The sequence below is a fragment of the Uranotaenia lowii genome, chromosome 1 (genome assembly GCF_029784155.1).
Source record: "Uranotaenia lowii strain MFRU-FL chromosome 1, ASM2978415v1, whole genome shotgun sequence".
Lineage (NCBI taxonomy): Eukaryota > Metazoa > Arthropoda > Insecta > Diptera > Culicidae > Uranotaenia > Uranotaenia lowii.
In genome coordinates, this window is record NC_073691.1 from 133,826,436 (window position 1) to 133,843,384 (window position 16,949).

General features: G+C 36.5%; 1 protein-coding gene across 1 annotated transcript in view; it reads left to right on the forward strand.

Moving 5' to 3' along the window:
- The first annotated feature begins 472 nt into the window (after positions 1 to 472).
- Positions 473 to 16,949, forward strand: part of LOC129740109 (uncharacterized) — a 111,921-nt gene continuing 95,444 nt past the window's right edge. The window contains exons 1-2 of the mRNA XM_055731712.1: positions 473 to 493; positions 14,070 to 14,085. The gene's annotated coding sequence lies outside the window, so the exon portion shown is untranslated. The remainder of the gene's footprint in view (positions 494 to 14,069; positions 14,086 to 16,949) is intronic.

Below are 16,949 nucleotides of genomic sequence, written 5' to 3' on the forward strand. Positions count from 1 at the left end.
AATTATTTAAAAAAAACAGGTTTTTGCAATCGTATATTATCTGATAAGATAGTATATGAATCAATATCCAAGAAATTGGAGAACGGTCCATGAACCATGGACCGAGTGAATTTTAGGAATTATATGCATCAAATTATGTCATGCGACGGAAAATAGTGAAAATAAAAATAATGAATCAGCATTGTTAAATTTTACGTTCATTTGTTTTTCCTTAATAGTTTTTCAATTGGCCAACATTGTATTTCAAATACCTATCATATCTTCCTCAAAAATATTTTGTGTTCTGAAGCAAGTTGAAAACTATTTCACTCTACATAATTTACAACGTCGATTTTGCAGCTATTCCGTGCACCCATGTTGAAATATCTTGGCGCCGATGTGGTCTAGCAGATAAGCTGGTGCGAGTTTGGTCTTGGTATGCCAGGCGTACTGGGTTCGGTTCCCGGTATCGGCAAGAAAACTTTTGGGTTCGAACCCCATAAATTGTCGACAGGTAAGATGTGTTTCCTCTTATAACTGACTGTATAATAAAAATGTCCAATCAGTTGCCAGCTGGCCAGGTATATACTTGGATGCCGGAATACTTATAAATAAACTTGCATTGGAAATTTGTCGAACCTAATAAGCTAAGAATGCATGAGAACACATACTTAGGCAGAAACTGCGGTGAAACCGTGCACCCATGGTCGATAACCAACATATGAAAATTGTTCCGGGCACCCATGTTGAAATATCATTTAAATCATTCAGTTTCATTGCTTATGTCTTCAAATTTGAATAAATGAGTACACAATTCATAACTATTTCACTCATACTACCCAAGTAACAATTTTAGCTTTATTATGGTCAGCAAAATGTCGTTTGGATAATAGCATTAATCTTCATAAAAAGCTAAAGTACATTCTATAACATCACCTGGACTCTAATAAAGCCAAAATTAGGCTATTTGGCCCTATCCTAGGAACGTCATCATGACCAATCATTGTTAGTCATCAATATTGGTCACCAAAGCTTTTAAAAAGCTATTATAAAACATGTTAGAAATTTTTGTTTTTTTTCGGTTCTGTCAGTTCTCGGAGTTTTTTTTATTTTGTCCAGCAACCGTAATGGTTGATGAATGATGATTGCATTATTCAGATATGAATCTGGTAAAATTAATAGCTAAAAAAACCAATGTTTCACCCATATAATGAGCGTCTTTTCTACTGCCAGTCAAGATTTTAGGTAAAATGTATATGAAATAGTATCTTAAAATAAATGCGCCTCGTCAAATCTAATGGTCAATCATGATGGGATTGATGGAAAAAAGGCCTGAAAAAATATTTTCCAATGCTGGCATTGTGAATTCATCAACATGGCGTCATTTTGTACCCTTCGATTTTGCAACCAACATGGCGTGAGTCAATTCATAGTTTTATTATGGTTTAATGATGACCCCAAAAAAAGCTACGATTTGACGTTTCTCTCGCAAGCAAACCAATTACACGCTAAGGTTGAGTTCCTCATTTCTGAGTTTTTAATCATTAGTACAGTAAATGAGGACAGACTTTTTGAATGAAAAGGGATTGGTTTTCAATGACCCGTGGAATAAATCATGAGTTGAAGTCAAATTTCGTTGTCTGACGCCATCTTGAAATCCAAGATGGCGGCTTCCGCTCAACTTTAAAATGGTGTAAATGACTTGAAATCGCATGAAACCCCAACAAAATGGGTATCGGGTGAAAGTGCTAAACGAGTAGAAGTCGAATTTCGCTATCCGACGCCATCTTGAAATCCAAGATGGCGGCATCCGCTCAACTTTTAATGCTTAATGCTGACAAAAAGTCGCATTAAACCACCACTATACGAGTATTGAATGAAAAGGCTAAGCTAGAAGATGTCGATTTTTTTCTTTCCGACGCCATCTTGGAATCCAAGATGGCAATGAAAATCACTTGAACACAACTTTTTTTCACGTAATACTACATTAAAACTACTATTTTAAAACAATTTAGATCATTTTAAATCACTTTTTTTTTCATTATGTTTCTAATGCATTTAGAACTTTTCTTGTTTTGTTTATAGTTTTTGATTTTTTTTGCCATTTATGTAATTCTTTTATTCCTATCATGCAATTATGTCTAAATTGTATTGGTCTTATTCTAGCGAAAACTATAAGGTAATGTTGTTTCTGTTAACCGTCTGATTTTGGCACATGTGCCAAATTCGATGTTTCCAAAATCGAATGTTGCCAAAAACGAATGGGATCTGTATTGTGGTAGTTTTTGTGGGATTTTCAGTCACTTACAGATTTTTAGAGAAACGCGAAAAGAGATATTTGACTTCTATCATTTAGCCTTAGCACCCAATACAATATATTTGGGAGTTTCATGCTATTTTCATTCATTTACAGTATTTTTAAGTTCAGCTGAAGCCACCATCCTGGATTTCAAGATTGCGTCAGAATGCAAAAATAAACTTTTTATAGCTTTTTCCAATTGACAAATATCCATATTTTGGAGGTTTCATGCGATATTCAATGATTTAGAGCATTTTTTAAGTTTATAGAAAGCTGCCATCTTGGATTTCAAGATGGCGTAAGATAGCAATATTCGACTTCTACTCGTAAACCCCTTCACCCACTACCAATCTGGGTTTCATGTCATTTTAAGTCATTCACTACATTTTAAAGTTTAGCGGAAGCCGCCATCTTGGATTTCAAGATGGCGTAAGATAGCGTAATTCAACTTCTACCGGTTGATTTCTTTTAACTTATACCCCTATAATATAGGTTTTATGCGATTATCAGTCATTTACAGTATTTTTAAGTTGAGTGGTAGCCGCCATCTTGGATTTAAGATGGCGACGGGCAACGAAATTTGACTTCTACTCGTTTATTACTTTCACCTTATAACCATATTGTGAAGGTTTCACGATATTTTCAGTAATTTACAGCTTTGAAAATAAAAGAGGAAGCCGCCATCTTGAATTAATGATGGCGTCAAGCTTTTTTTTCCTACTATTTGGGCCCTTTCACTCAATACTCATATTGTAAAGATATTCATACCACTTTCGGTGATTTCAAGTTTCAAAGATGTATTTTTTTTAATTTAAACTCAAAACCAACACGCATAACTTACCAAAAATGTGTAAAAATGGGAGTTCCAATTCAAATATGTGCTATCTAATCTGAGCGTGTCCTGTTTTGACGTTTTGATCGAGAACTGTCACTAAGTTTTATGGCGGTTTAATAATCAGGCACTGAGTGCTATTATAGAACATGCAAAAGAAAGCTTGGAGCAAACCTCTAAGTTTGTGTTTTATTATAGTTTTAAAAAAGCATTCATAACTCTTTCAAAATAACTAAAACAGTATGTTCAATAAAAGTTTTATTAGCGTTTTCAAAACCATCTGCAAACATATGGTCGAAAAAAAATATAAGCATTCTGCATGACCATAATAAAACCGTCATAAAACGAGCTGCACAAAAAAATGCCATAATTAAACCATAATAAAACTTCCTAATGCTAGTTGGCATAATCTGTGTTACTTGGGTAGTTTAGTATAAAACATAAAATTATTCAATTACCGAATGTACATGTTTTCAATCTAACATAACTTTTAAAGATCTTGATGAAATTTCGCAAAATTCTGAAAGAAAATTTGATTATTGTTGATCAACAAAACAGACCAAAAAAAAGTGGGAGTCAAGTGCTTGAAGCGCAACACAGCGGGCAATCCGACAACTTTTTCTACAAATCTTCATGACTTCGCATCGAAAATCAATAATTTTATAATGAATGACACACTTTTGCCCAAATCAACTAGGGCTCATTGTCTTAAATTTAGATTGCAAATGAAACCAAAAGCAAGCTAAAACATGTTATCTTGTTTTAGTTATAGGGTTGTGAATTTTGCCTGTCATTTTGGCTGGGCACGGTCCAAGTGTCCATGGCGAAATTTATCCTCGCTTATTAAAAGAGCTTGTGAAATAAAAAAAATACGCAGTTTTGTAGAGTTTCAAAATTCTTGAGAAGTCGTATTCTTGCGAATTTTTAAATCGAAGTATTTAAAAGATATTCAACAAACAAAGTGTCCAACCAGCCAGTTTGACTGGTGCGGTCTTTCTAGTGTTAAAAACCCCCAATTTCACCGATTTGAGTCGATTATTTTTTCCAGTGTGGTTTTTAACCAACAATCTGGGGTTTTTTTTCTAGATACTGGGTTTAATAAGCACAAATAAAAGACAATATTTCCCATAACAAGATTATTCAACAATATTGAATGATATAAAACAGTACCATGGCACAATTGTAAGTAGCTTAAGTTTTCAATTTTCCTTATCTCTGTGTCAGTAAGCAATATTATGTTGCTTGTCTTTTACAGCAGAATTTGAGGTCATACTGAAAAACCTTTTCTCTTCATACCTCATACTTGCTTGTTGAGCTGTCATGTGCTAGAAGATTATCAATTGTACTCGCCAAAGTAGAGCAATATGCACGGTGTCCAAAGCATATTTTCCGGTTGCAAACGAGAACGCGTTACACCAATTCTGACACAATTCGCAACATAGAATGAACGACCTCGAAAGTCTTCAACACTGGCCACACCTAACCAGTGCTTCGGTGGAATAATAAGAAAAAACATGGCAAATAACCGGAGAAGATTGTTGTTTAGGTAATAATGAAATAAAACCATGCTTCCCCGACTGCATCATCAAATGGCATTGCACAATGGCGTGCGTCTTGCATTTATCGCTTTGAACTGCTGCGGAAAATGGCTCAGACGAAGACGACGACGGACGGGACAACCAACTAGTAAAAGCATGCTCCACCAGTAGTAGCACACTGGCTGTGTGCCATATTTATGCTACTAACAAGATGCACTCTTTGCCGGTTCCATTTGTCGTAGGAGGCTAGGGATTTCAATATCCCAAGTCACAGTTTTAGCTCTATAAGACGGTGCAAAGGCGTTATAAATCAATGCTGAGCTTTAAACATCTCTGAATCACTTCTTTTGATATTATAATTATCTATTTTTTAAGAAAACTGAATAACGATTAAGGTCCTTTAAAGTTATGTCAAGTTGCAAAATTCTATCACAGCAGTTTGTTAACCAGTGGTAAAATTTCACGGTGTTCCAGACAGTGAGTCGAAAATTATTGCAGATGGAAGCCGAGAGGAGAGAACAAATTATGAGAAAATTCTATTCTTATTTGTTCTTAAACGCTTTGGGTCAAAATTTTGATGGAGGCTGTTGTTGCCCTCTTGTATTCGGTATTGTGTATACGGTTAATTTAATTTCCGTTCTTTCTTCTATAGAAGCTTGAACGGCTTTACAAAAGGAACAAATCATTTCTATCCCGTTCAATTTAGAATTACCAGTTCCATGCAACGATGCCAATTTTAAGCTTCTCTAGCGGGCATTTTCACTCCATCTGTGTTTTCGCTAACCTTATCTGCCTTCGCAATACACTGCTCTCACTTGTGAAACTATATGTAATGTTTAAAATTGTAAAGAGTTTTTCAGAACTTCGCATTGTTTTGAAGCACCCTTACCACTTCCTATAAAACTAAACTGGTCATTACTTAAACCTCCGGTATTACCAACCCTACCGCGTGGAAAACTGGAAAACCTTCTTCCTTCTCTTGTTTCTTCCGAATCAAAATGTGTCAGCTTCTGTCTGTTGGCAGGGTTCAGAAAAGAGGTGGTCTAACAAAAGCCAAAGCCAACGATACTTGGAACTATGATAGCAATAATGAACTTACCGTATCTGACTCCACTACAACAGCACGGTCAAATCTGTTCAGCTTTCAGCTGTTTTGATGATTGCACTTAGCTTTCCGGTTGTTGGAATTTTTTAAGTTTATTTTCCGTTCTTCCAGCAGATACTCATCATGCGTGGGCATGCAAAAATGTAGCATATTATGGTAGCTTCCAAATCTGTGCTGATGGACAAATACACCCATAGAAGAGGTTGCAAAAATCCAATGCCTATTTAGCACATCTCTGTGCCGATAATGCGCTGAAATGTGCACTGTGCCGAAGATGATATCTTTGAAAAACCGTAACTGGCATAAGGACTCGGCTCCCAACTAAAATGATGCATGACCACTACATTCAAGCAAAACAAGAAAAACATTTTATGGGATTTCGTTCCTATTGGATAATTCATCCCAGAAACAAGAAAATAAAAATATAAACCACAGCACCCGTAGGGAGAATCGAACTCAAATCACTAATTAAATGGTCTTGCCAGACCGTCATCTTAACCAGTGAACTATTTGAGCTTCATGCAGGAAGAGGGATATTTGTCATAGGCATTCTGCCACCGATCAATCACAAAAGAAACGCACGACAGTGGCTTCCCGGCGTTTGGCCTCCTTTCAAGGTATTCATTTGTCATGCGATGGAAACGGGAAAGGGAACGGGAGTGGAGGAAACGGGAAACCCATTGAATGAGAACTGTGCTTTGCTTACTGCCTGCTATTACAAACACACGCTACATATACACAGCTGCTAAAGCCGGGCAGCTTGGCCGGTGCTTGTTTGCCGGTAAATTGAAGGAATATATTCTTGTTGCTTTTGCTACATACACACGCACAGCTTAGCCGTGGTTGTTTGCCGGCAAATTGAATTGATGGAATGTTTTTTTGTTGTTGCTTTTACTGCATACACACGCACAGCTCGGCCGTGGTTGTTTGCCGGTAGATTGAAGGGATTGAATTAGAAGGATGTTTTTGTTGTTGCTTTTGCTACATTCACACGCACAGAGCTCGGTTCGCTGGCTGCCTGGTGTTGGCCGGTATTTATTTCCATCCTTCTTCGTCTTGTGATGCGATAGGGAGGGACGTGAAAGCGTTTTTATTTTGTTTCTTTCAGACATACGCAATTCGGTTAACTTGGGAGATTAATGCCGGTGGGAGCAAATCGAATCAGCACCGATCGCGTTATCTTCTTGTACCAATGATGCTATGTAATTGACTACACGCCATTGGCACAGAGGCTGAATTTTGGGTGTAACATTCCTTAAATCGTATTGAAGTACAACAGTGCTTGAAGGACAATCTCTTCAATTCATTCTTAATGAAATGTTAGCTTATCAATGGAGCGAGGTAACAGACATTTAAGCTGGAGATCATTAACTGGAAATTAAGGAAAACAAATCAATAAACAAACTTTCTAGAAACGCGTCGATGTACTACTTTTATTTATTCCTAAGAATCATGAGCATAGTACTCACTCTGAAGGGTTGAAAATTTATAACTGAATAAATGTTTATTTATTTGTTTGAGTCTTTGACTACTGTCATTCAGACTTAATATTAAAACTAACTTAAAGTTAGTTAAAAATTAGTTTACACCACGGATTGAACTTTGTTGATACTTACGATTTTCGGATCCTGTTGTCCAGATTCGTCGGACGATTCCGTTGCGGAACAACTTTGCTCCTCCATTGGGAAAAACCAAAACCACATTGGTTTGTTTTGGTTTCTTTTTCTCTTTTGGTCGGTCAATTCGCATACTGAGAACAATAGCGTTTTGACAACCAATGATCATCGATGATGATGACAACAATACAAATGTTGTCATCATACACGATCAACTTAGCCAACACAACATGTGGTTCAGAGTAACCTAGCAGTGTTGGCAGTTAATTCTGAGAGGATATCTCAGAATCCAATAGAAATTAAGAACTGATTCTGAGTTTGGGAATCAGTTAGTTTTAAGCGACAAGATGATAATCGCTATAGGATCAAGTTATTGTATAAGGACTTGACGAAGTAAATAAACAATGTTTAACTCAATTCCAACACAAACCTGCGTTATTCTCTCATACTTTAACAAACTTTTAAACGAAGATTTAGACAAATGAAATTCAAATAAGTGCGAGACAACATTAAAAGCTTAACAACATCGGTGTAAAGGGTGATTTTGTCTAAATACTGTTCTGCTTCTTGGCAACTAAAAAATCAACTGATTGCGTAATTGTCGAGCTGGAGCGTAGAGGTTTAAACTCTGGAGCAGTTGGGGACAGTCAATAGCGTTGGTCAAAATATCGTAGATGAAGATTCGTTACAGATAGTTTCTTCTTTGACTCAAAGGCGTCATTGATAGTAGGCCACACCTCTCAGAGTAAGGAGGTAGCCGTACGGGATCTTGCCATGGCAGACGGCGTAATGCGTACCGCAGAATTTTTTTCTGGATTCTTTCAATCCTGTCGCTGTGGACGGATTGGTAGGGTGCCCAAACTGGAACCGCATATTCTAAGACGCTGCGTACTAATGAGCAGAATAAAGTTTTCAATGCGTACGGGTCTTCAAAACTTGACGTATTCCGACGAAGAAAACCGAGCAAAGCAAAGCCTTTGGCTGTAGTCGTCGCGACATGCTGGGAAAAAGTGAGCTTTTGATCAAAAGTAACCCCAATATCTTTTATGGAGGTTACCCTTTCGAGTGAGCTTCCTCTTAAAGCGTAGTCGTAAACGATTGAGGATCTACTTCTGAAGAAGCTTATGCACTTACACTTACCGTCATTGACTTCCATTCCATGTATATTGCACCACGCCAGTAATCTGTCGATGTCATCTTGAAGCGCAGCGCAATCCACTATTGAATCTATGATTCGATAGATTTTCAAATCATCAGCAAACAGTAGTTTCGGTGATTGAAGACACGTTGCTAAACCGTTTATAAACAGCACGAAGATAAGCGGTCCTAGGGGGCTGCCCTGCAGTAAACCAGACGGCATGTTGAACACAGTTGAGTGAGTACAACGAATGTTGATAAAACCTCGACGATAAAGCAGGTACGACGACAACCGTTTGGTTACCCATACAGGAAAGCCGTAACGAGTAAGTTTTTCTATGACGATTCTGTGTGGAACTTTATCGAAGGCCTTGGCGAAGTCAATGCATATTGAGTACACTTGCAGTTTCTTATATGTTGCTGACATAGCACATTAAATTTGTCAACGTTGACCTTTTCTTGACAAAGCCGTGCTGGACCTCCGTGAGTAACGGGACAGCTGCAGTATACAACCTTTCGTACATCAGCACTTCAAATACTTTAGAGAAGCAGCAAATAATTGATATTGGTCGGTAATTTTCCACACGATGAGCGTTTCCAGATTTGTGAAATGGAGAAATAGATGCCATTTTCCAAAGAGCAGGAAAGACACCTTCCGATATCGATAGATTGAAAATCATGGTAAGTGGCGTGGCAAGTGATACAGCAATTCTCGATACCAACGACGTTGGGATCCCATCAGGCCCCGAACCTTTTGAAGAATCCATAGATACCAATACTTTTAGAACCTCCTGGTCTGAAAATACGGGCTGTGGGAGTCTAATGTCACGGTTTTGCAGTGTTCTAAAGTAATCATTAGTGCACTCTGGAGAGAGTGAGCTGTACACGCTACTGAAAAATTCGGCAAACAAACCAGCAGAATCCTTAACGCTTTCCGATGTCCGTTCTTGAAACGTTACTGAAGAAGGAATAGAATTTCCGAGTCGACGACTATCGATATATTTCCAGAAAGAAGAAGCGATCCTGTTTAACGTTACGAGTTGCCGAATATTCAATCTCTAATCTAGAGAGGAATAATTTGTTTTCATCAGTCTTGTCTCGAAAGTATCGTTTGCGGGCTTTACGAACAACGTTGCGGCTTCTCCGAAGTTCAGAGTTTCACCAAGGTTGATAATACGTCTTTTGTCGGCGCAACCGTCTAGGAGGTGTGTGCGCTCGTAAAGTCTCCCACATATGACAGTAGAAGGTAGATACCGCGTCATCTACACTCAGATTTTCAAGCTCTGCTTACCAGTTCATGTTCATCAGCAGTTCAATAACATGATCTGTATCGCATTGCGTAAAATCCAAATTTTGCTGGTGGGTACTTGCGGTGAAAAATCAATACTCGATTTATGCAGCGATGGGCAAGCCGCGTCCACCGAATATTATTCTAATTATTTTTTTGTATTATTTATTTATTTTAAAAATACGTATACAAAAATCGTGTAATATCTGTTTGTCACGCAAAGACTCGGAAACTTCTGAAGAGATTAATCATGGAAAATTTTTGAGGGAAAAGAATTGATCCTGCCAAGCTAGAAGCCCCTTCCCTTCATAAAAATGGTAGTAACCATGCTTGGCATCGCTCCTCAGATTTGCCCTTTCAGAGTAAGAGCGTGTATTTTTTTCGCTGTGCTCTCCCAAACGGAGAATCTTTAAAAAATGCTCCGTTACCTCCAGAGCGACCAAGCGTCCCCCCAAGTGTGGGCAAGAGAAGCAAGCAAACTGATGAAGTGCGTCCCGGTGCAGATAAATTCGTTCGCACTCGGGCGAAAGAGAAGCTTTACAGAAAACTCGGTTTGTCTTCATCGGTTTGTCTTCATCGGTTGCGCCTGGATCGATGTTTGGAAGTGCGTCAGAATTTACAATGCAGAACATAAATCTAACGGAACTAAATTAATAACGCCAAAGGTAGTTAAGATAGAATGCTGGTGTTTTCGACAACATTGTTCTGTATAATAAAGCGCATATTTTTATATGGAATATAAAGTTTAGAAGTCCATCAATAGCGAGATATAAATCATAACTTTCTTGTTTAGCATATTAGAGCTTAAGTTTCTTCTACAAAGTTATTTATCCCAACAAAATACACAACTTTGCTTAACATATCAAAGTTCTACAATCTTAACCCAAGAAGATACGGTTGAATAAAAAAAATACTTGAAAAATGCACTACAAAAAGTTATTGTTATTATCGCGCTATTTTTAAATCTCTCGCCTTTAAATTTTATATCAAAGTATGCAAATTAACAACTTTGCCCAAAACACCTATCTTTTCATTCCTAAGCGAGTTCCTCTAGAATGATGTTCTGCACCAGGACAAATGATTAGCTACGATAGCTTTCTTCGGTCGAAAAATATCAAAAGCGTAGCGGTTAAGGAAGATAAATCCTAAATTTTACTATTTGTGGAAGTTTGGAAGTTTTATTACTTAAATTTGTCCCAGATTCTTGCGTAATGTTCACGGTTTGTTTAAAAGGCAAAGATTTTTGGATAATTTGAGTGAATGTAACTTTTCGAATTGCTGCTTATGTAAATTAATGCTTCCCACGTACGATATCAAGAGCACATAAACCTAAGTAAACAGCAATTTGCGGATGCCCGGATATTGTGAAAAAACTACTTGGATTTTGCCCAGTTTCATCCACATTATTTGGAAAATGAAACAAAAAAATCGAATTCAGTTTAAAATTGTTTGTCAAAAATTGGATTTGTGAAAGTTTATTTCATCAAACATCAAACCAAAACTTTCCTTCGTATGCTTTAAACATAAATTTGACACTGCTGATGTGTTGCGACAAAAAAAAATGTAAGTCGTTTTTCTTCACTAGATGAATGTCTGGAATTTCCTCAGATTGGGCCGGATATTGCTCGGTTTATGGAATGGAGAATTTCAGATTATTTGCCCGGTTTTCACCATGTTTTTCAAATAATTTGCCAGTAAGTGCCCGGCCCGGCTACGTACAAAAATAGTTCATACATAAACCTACATTGGACCTCTTCAACTGATGCACTGTTCCGCACTGCATAAGGGCTTTTTTGAAGAAAACATTCCTGCATTGAAATCTTTCTGGCTTGATACACTGAGCGGCACAGCAGCGTCGCTAGAGCACAATTTTCTAGCCAGCTCCTTCTCTTTTCTTTAGAGCGAGCGACGTCCACCCGACCGTCAGAGCAACCGCAATCGGGCGCACTCGGCAAAAAGATAAGTGAACGTTGATCGGCTGAGCAGTGCACTCGGAAACCGAAATGATAAAAGTGTAATTCGTTCTCTGCTCTGTTCTGTTTGCGAGGTGTTGGACAAGCATGGTAGTAACCATACAAATTTTAAAGATAACCGAATGAGAATCCAAGAAACGATTCAAGCATAAAGGTTTTCATTCCGGAACATAATCCAATTTTTGATCCACCTTAATGGCCATACAGCATGACCCATAAAAATGCGAAAATTTTTAGCAGTCTGTTTTTGGTTGTTTTTAGTTTTTTCAGAGTTTCTTTTTGTGTGTGTATTAGCTATAACTTTCATCTGTCAATTGACGTAAACAATGCAGTAGAACAACATACGTTATATTTGCAAGGTTTACTTTAAGGCGATAGTGACCAGTTGTTCAGTGTGAAATTTCTTTTAGAGAATTTATAAATTGGCACAAAAACCATCAACGCACTCGGCCTCACAGAAGGAACAAAAATTATGTTGATTTTTAGTACAATTCAATTTTCCCATACAAACATAAAAGTTCAAATTCACTCATATAAACGTAACTTAAAAATTCTGCAAAAAATCATGAATGAGTTTCGAAATAATACAAAACTTGTTAGGGTTTGATAAATTCAAAAATGACGCCAAATCGACTCAGTCTACTGTGCATCCTCTCACATAAGTGTCGATTCTCTGAAGGCTTCCATCTCTGAGACGTGGGCTTCAATGTCAGAGGCTTATATTGCGAAGGTTTGTTCCCGATTTAGATCTGGAGAGCCAAATCATCAGCCAATAAACGCCAACTTGTATCGAGTGTAATTCTTGTCGGTCAATACAGTTTTCTTATAAATTCTATCGTAGTACTTTACATTTTGATTTTTATCAACAAATCGAAGAAAATTCACCTGGTTAGATGCGCGAAAGTTTGCTGAGTAGAACGATACCAAAATTAGTGGAATTACGTGTGTCCATTGCTGTGTAAACGCCCTTGAATGCAACGACCATAAAGTCTATCATCTCCAACGATAGAGTCTAGCGTCGGCGGAAAAACTACGGCTTAAGCATTCCTGCATGCAGAGGAAGTTATCTTACACCTGGCTGAGCTCACAAATCAAGGGGACAACATTTTATGGAGAATCTGGAGAGAGGAGTTGAAGATGAAAATGGGAAAATCGAGTTATTGTTTGTTTATATGTTAATCTACATTCCTGAATAAATAAAAAGGCTTTAAATAATGTTGATACCAAGAAAAGTGTTTATGAACCTTGGTGACAGATTTGCGCATTTTTTTCATGGGTCATATTGTAGGGGAGAGGAAGGCTATATGCGCATATTAAGGAAAGCACTCATTTTCTCCTATACTCCAAAAGATAGGAGTCTGAAAACTATATGCACATGAGCGGACATCTGTTTTATATACGTTAGTGAAATTTTTCTGTTAAAATCTCTTACAGTTTTTGTGAAAATAATGTTATAATAAAAGAAGTCAAAATAGCCGATTTCCGAAAATGGCGGGCTAAATGCGCATATTTATGTTTTTAGCTATATTTCATTACCACTTGCAATATTTTGATATTATCTAATTGAAAATAGTAGAAACGGATGTTAAGCATACGTCGAGGCCGAAATTTTGGTGAAATTTTTTACATCACTAGTTCTTTTGCATAAAACATAGTTAAGTATGCCATATGGCCATATTTCAGGGTAATATTTTGTTCATATTGTATTTTTATCGGATCAGTAGGAAGTTCTTCTTTTTTCGCTGTAAGATCGTGATTTGAGCGCAGATTTCATGTTTAAATGATAGAAAGTTAAAAATTCATAAGACTATTCTATTTTTCTTGATATAGGCATTTAACCTACCTTGATATGGGCATTCAGAACCTGTCTCTTATTCCAATATCTTATCATTTACAACTTTGCCAAAAGCTTCGATTTGTTGAATTTCCGATTTCCAGATGAATAAGAAAGAAAAATCACTAAAATTTGTGTTCACAGAATCTGTATGCACAATAATTAAAGTTCAATATATTATAACAAAACTGACAAAAATCTTGTTTGAATTTTTAAATTTTTTCGACTTTATATAATAATTTAATTTTTTTATGCCATGTGTTAAAAGCGTATTACCCTCAAACTGCACTAATTAGATATGATGAATCTCCAGCCATATCGTCAATCGGCTGTATGCGCATATTACCCAATATGCGCATATAGGAACACTTCCCCCTACATATTGGCTAACTTCTCTGTAAATAAACAAATTATAACAAGAATAAATGTGCTCCTAAACTAACGATTATTTTTATTGTTCCATTTCAGCATTAAAGTGAACTGAGTAAGTACATTTGAACATTTAATCCACAATATTCAAACTGATGTTCAGTGACCGGCACCAATAAAAATCCTCGGGGACCATCCAGGGACGATAACTGTTAAAATGTCATTTGACATTTCTCCAAAGCCTAGAGAAACATTCATCAGTTCGTCTAGATTGTGATGTAAAGCTCAGCCGAGGAAAGTTGGTCGTTGCTTCGAAGATATTCATATGCGCAAATATTAAGGCAAAATTTAACATTTTTAATGTCACAGAATATTAATCGTTACAATCATAGGTATCTCAATGGAATGTTATTAGAATGACAGTCACGACCATCAAATGCTGATGGCTTGCTGATTTGTTTCAGGAGGGATAAAGTTTTTGTAAGTGTGACTTTGCTCATGTGGACTGGACAAACTGGCCGGTTCCGGAATCCGAAATATCAAAATGATCAGATTTTAAATTGCGACACATGAATAAAAAGCTCCTGATCTGTACAGTGTACATGCTAGGAATTGATAGTAAAAGTGGTTTGGGGACATCTTGACTTATAAAAGTTACCTGTACCAGCTGTGAAAAAATAAATTTTCGATTAGTTCGGATGAATCGCTGAACGTGAAGGCTTGTTGCGATAATGATTCAAATCAAAGTTTTTTTTCAATATGTATTTATCTGTATCAATTCATCATTACATTTATATCAAATTGTTACATTAAATCAGGTGTTCAGCTCAATAATGAACTGTTCAAAACCCTATAGATTACTAATCACTAATTTTTGTTATTCGAACATCCTGTAATGTCAAATAAAATTAGAATAATAAACCTAACCTTATTAAACTAATGGTAGAGACAGCGAATCTCTGCGAAGGAAGACGACATCGATTTGCCTCTGGAGTGAGAGATGATTTTGTTGGCCATCTCTTCGATCGATTCGATGCCTGCAGTCCGATGAAGAAACCACAGAATCATTTTGAATCCTCTGGATGGCTTTCTTCCCCATCGCGCAGCAGTTGGATCAAATCGGAACTGCATACATTATCGCTGGTCGGAACACCTGATCAAAATGAACAACGATCAAATGTGAGTCCAAAGTATTCCACATGATCAGACCACTCTAATGAAACCCCATTAAAAGTTATGGATTGATTTCCATTAGATTTAAAAAATTGGGCTCTTGGCTTATGGAAAAATAAAATAAGTTGAGTTTTAAAAGCGTTAGGAGAAATTTTCCACATTTTCAAGTTACTCAAAAAGGAATTTAAATCTAGTTGCAATCTACTGCGTACCACCAGTGAATTCCGACCTTTGGCCGAAAGCAAAGTATCGTCAGCAAATAATCTTCTGCCTTTTCCTTCTGAAATACCAGGAAGATCAGAAGTAAAAATATTATATAAAATTGGCCCAAGTATACTGCCTTGAGGAACACCAGCTTTAATGAGTGTCTGTTTAGAGCATGAATTTTGAAAGCTTACTTGTAAAGTTCGGCTAGTCAAGTAATTTTGAATAGTTTTGGTGAGATGTACAGAAAAATCAAATCGAGCTAATTTAACTACAAAACCTTTTTGCCAAACACTACCAAAAGCTTTTTCAATATCTAGAAGAGCAACACCAGTTGAATAACTTTCAGACTTGCTTGCGTTACTCATATTAGTTACACTCAAAAGTTTATGTGTAGTAGAATGTCCGTGACGGAATCCAAATTGTTCATTAGGGAAAATAGAATTCTGATCAATGTGAGTCATCATTCTATTAAAAAAGACTCTATCGAACAGTTTAATTAAAGAAGGAAGCAAACTATTTGGTCGATAACTTGAAGGCTTTGAAGCACTTTTTCCAGGTTTCAAAATTGGAGTTACTTTGGCATTTTTCCATTTATTGAGAAAATAAGCCAAGTGAAACATTTTTTGAAGATTACAACTAAAAAAATTAAAGTGCTTTTAGGCATTTTTTTAATAAGAATATTGTAAATCCCATCTTCTTCCGGGGCTTTCATATTTTTAAATTTTTTGAAAATCAATTTAAGTTCATCAATATTTGTCTCACTATTTAGAACTTTCAAATACATTTTGCTTAGAAAAATATCATAAAATTCAAGGGAAATTTGAGCACCAATTGGACTTACAACGTTTAAATTAAAATCATGAGTAGGCTCAACTTGTTGGGCAAATTTTTGAGCTTTTTCTGCGTTAGTTCAAAGAAGTTTATAGTCCGCATGAGTAACTAATTGACTACAAGGCTCGCCTAAATCCGTTAGAACCAAATCAATTGTGGAGGGATTTCTAATTGAAGAGAAACAAGTATGCCTATTAGGATATTCAAAAGTATGATAACCTGCAGGGCTGTCAATAAATAAAATATTCTTATTAGTATTTGATGAAATATTTTTCCAAGATCGGTGTTTCGCATTAAAGTCACCAATAATAAAAAAATTAGATTTGTTTCTGGTGAGTTTTTGGAAATCTCCCTTCAAAAAATTTTCCTGTTCACCGCTACATTGGAAAGGCAAATATGCGGTAATAATTATAATTTTCCCCATAGACGTTTCTAATTCAATTCCAATTGTTTCTAAGACTTTTGTATTGAAAGAAGAAAGAAGTCTAAATTTGAGACGACTATTGATGACGATAGCTACACCCCAACTTTGTCGATCAAGTCGATCATTTCGCAAAATTTTAAAGAAAGCATTGCTTTTCAAGTTATTGTCCGGCTTTTTAAAAGTTTCAGTGATGGCAGCAATATGTATGTTTTGAGTTTTCAAAAATAAGAAGAACTCATCTTTGTAAGCCAGCAAAGATTTAGCGTTCCAATTCATAATATTTAAACATCTATTTGGATCCATGAGGGAATCGTTAAGTCATAATAATATTGTAAGCATAATTA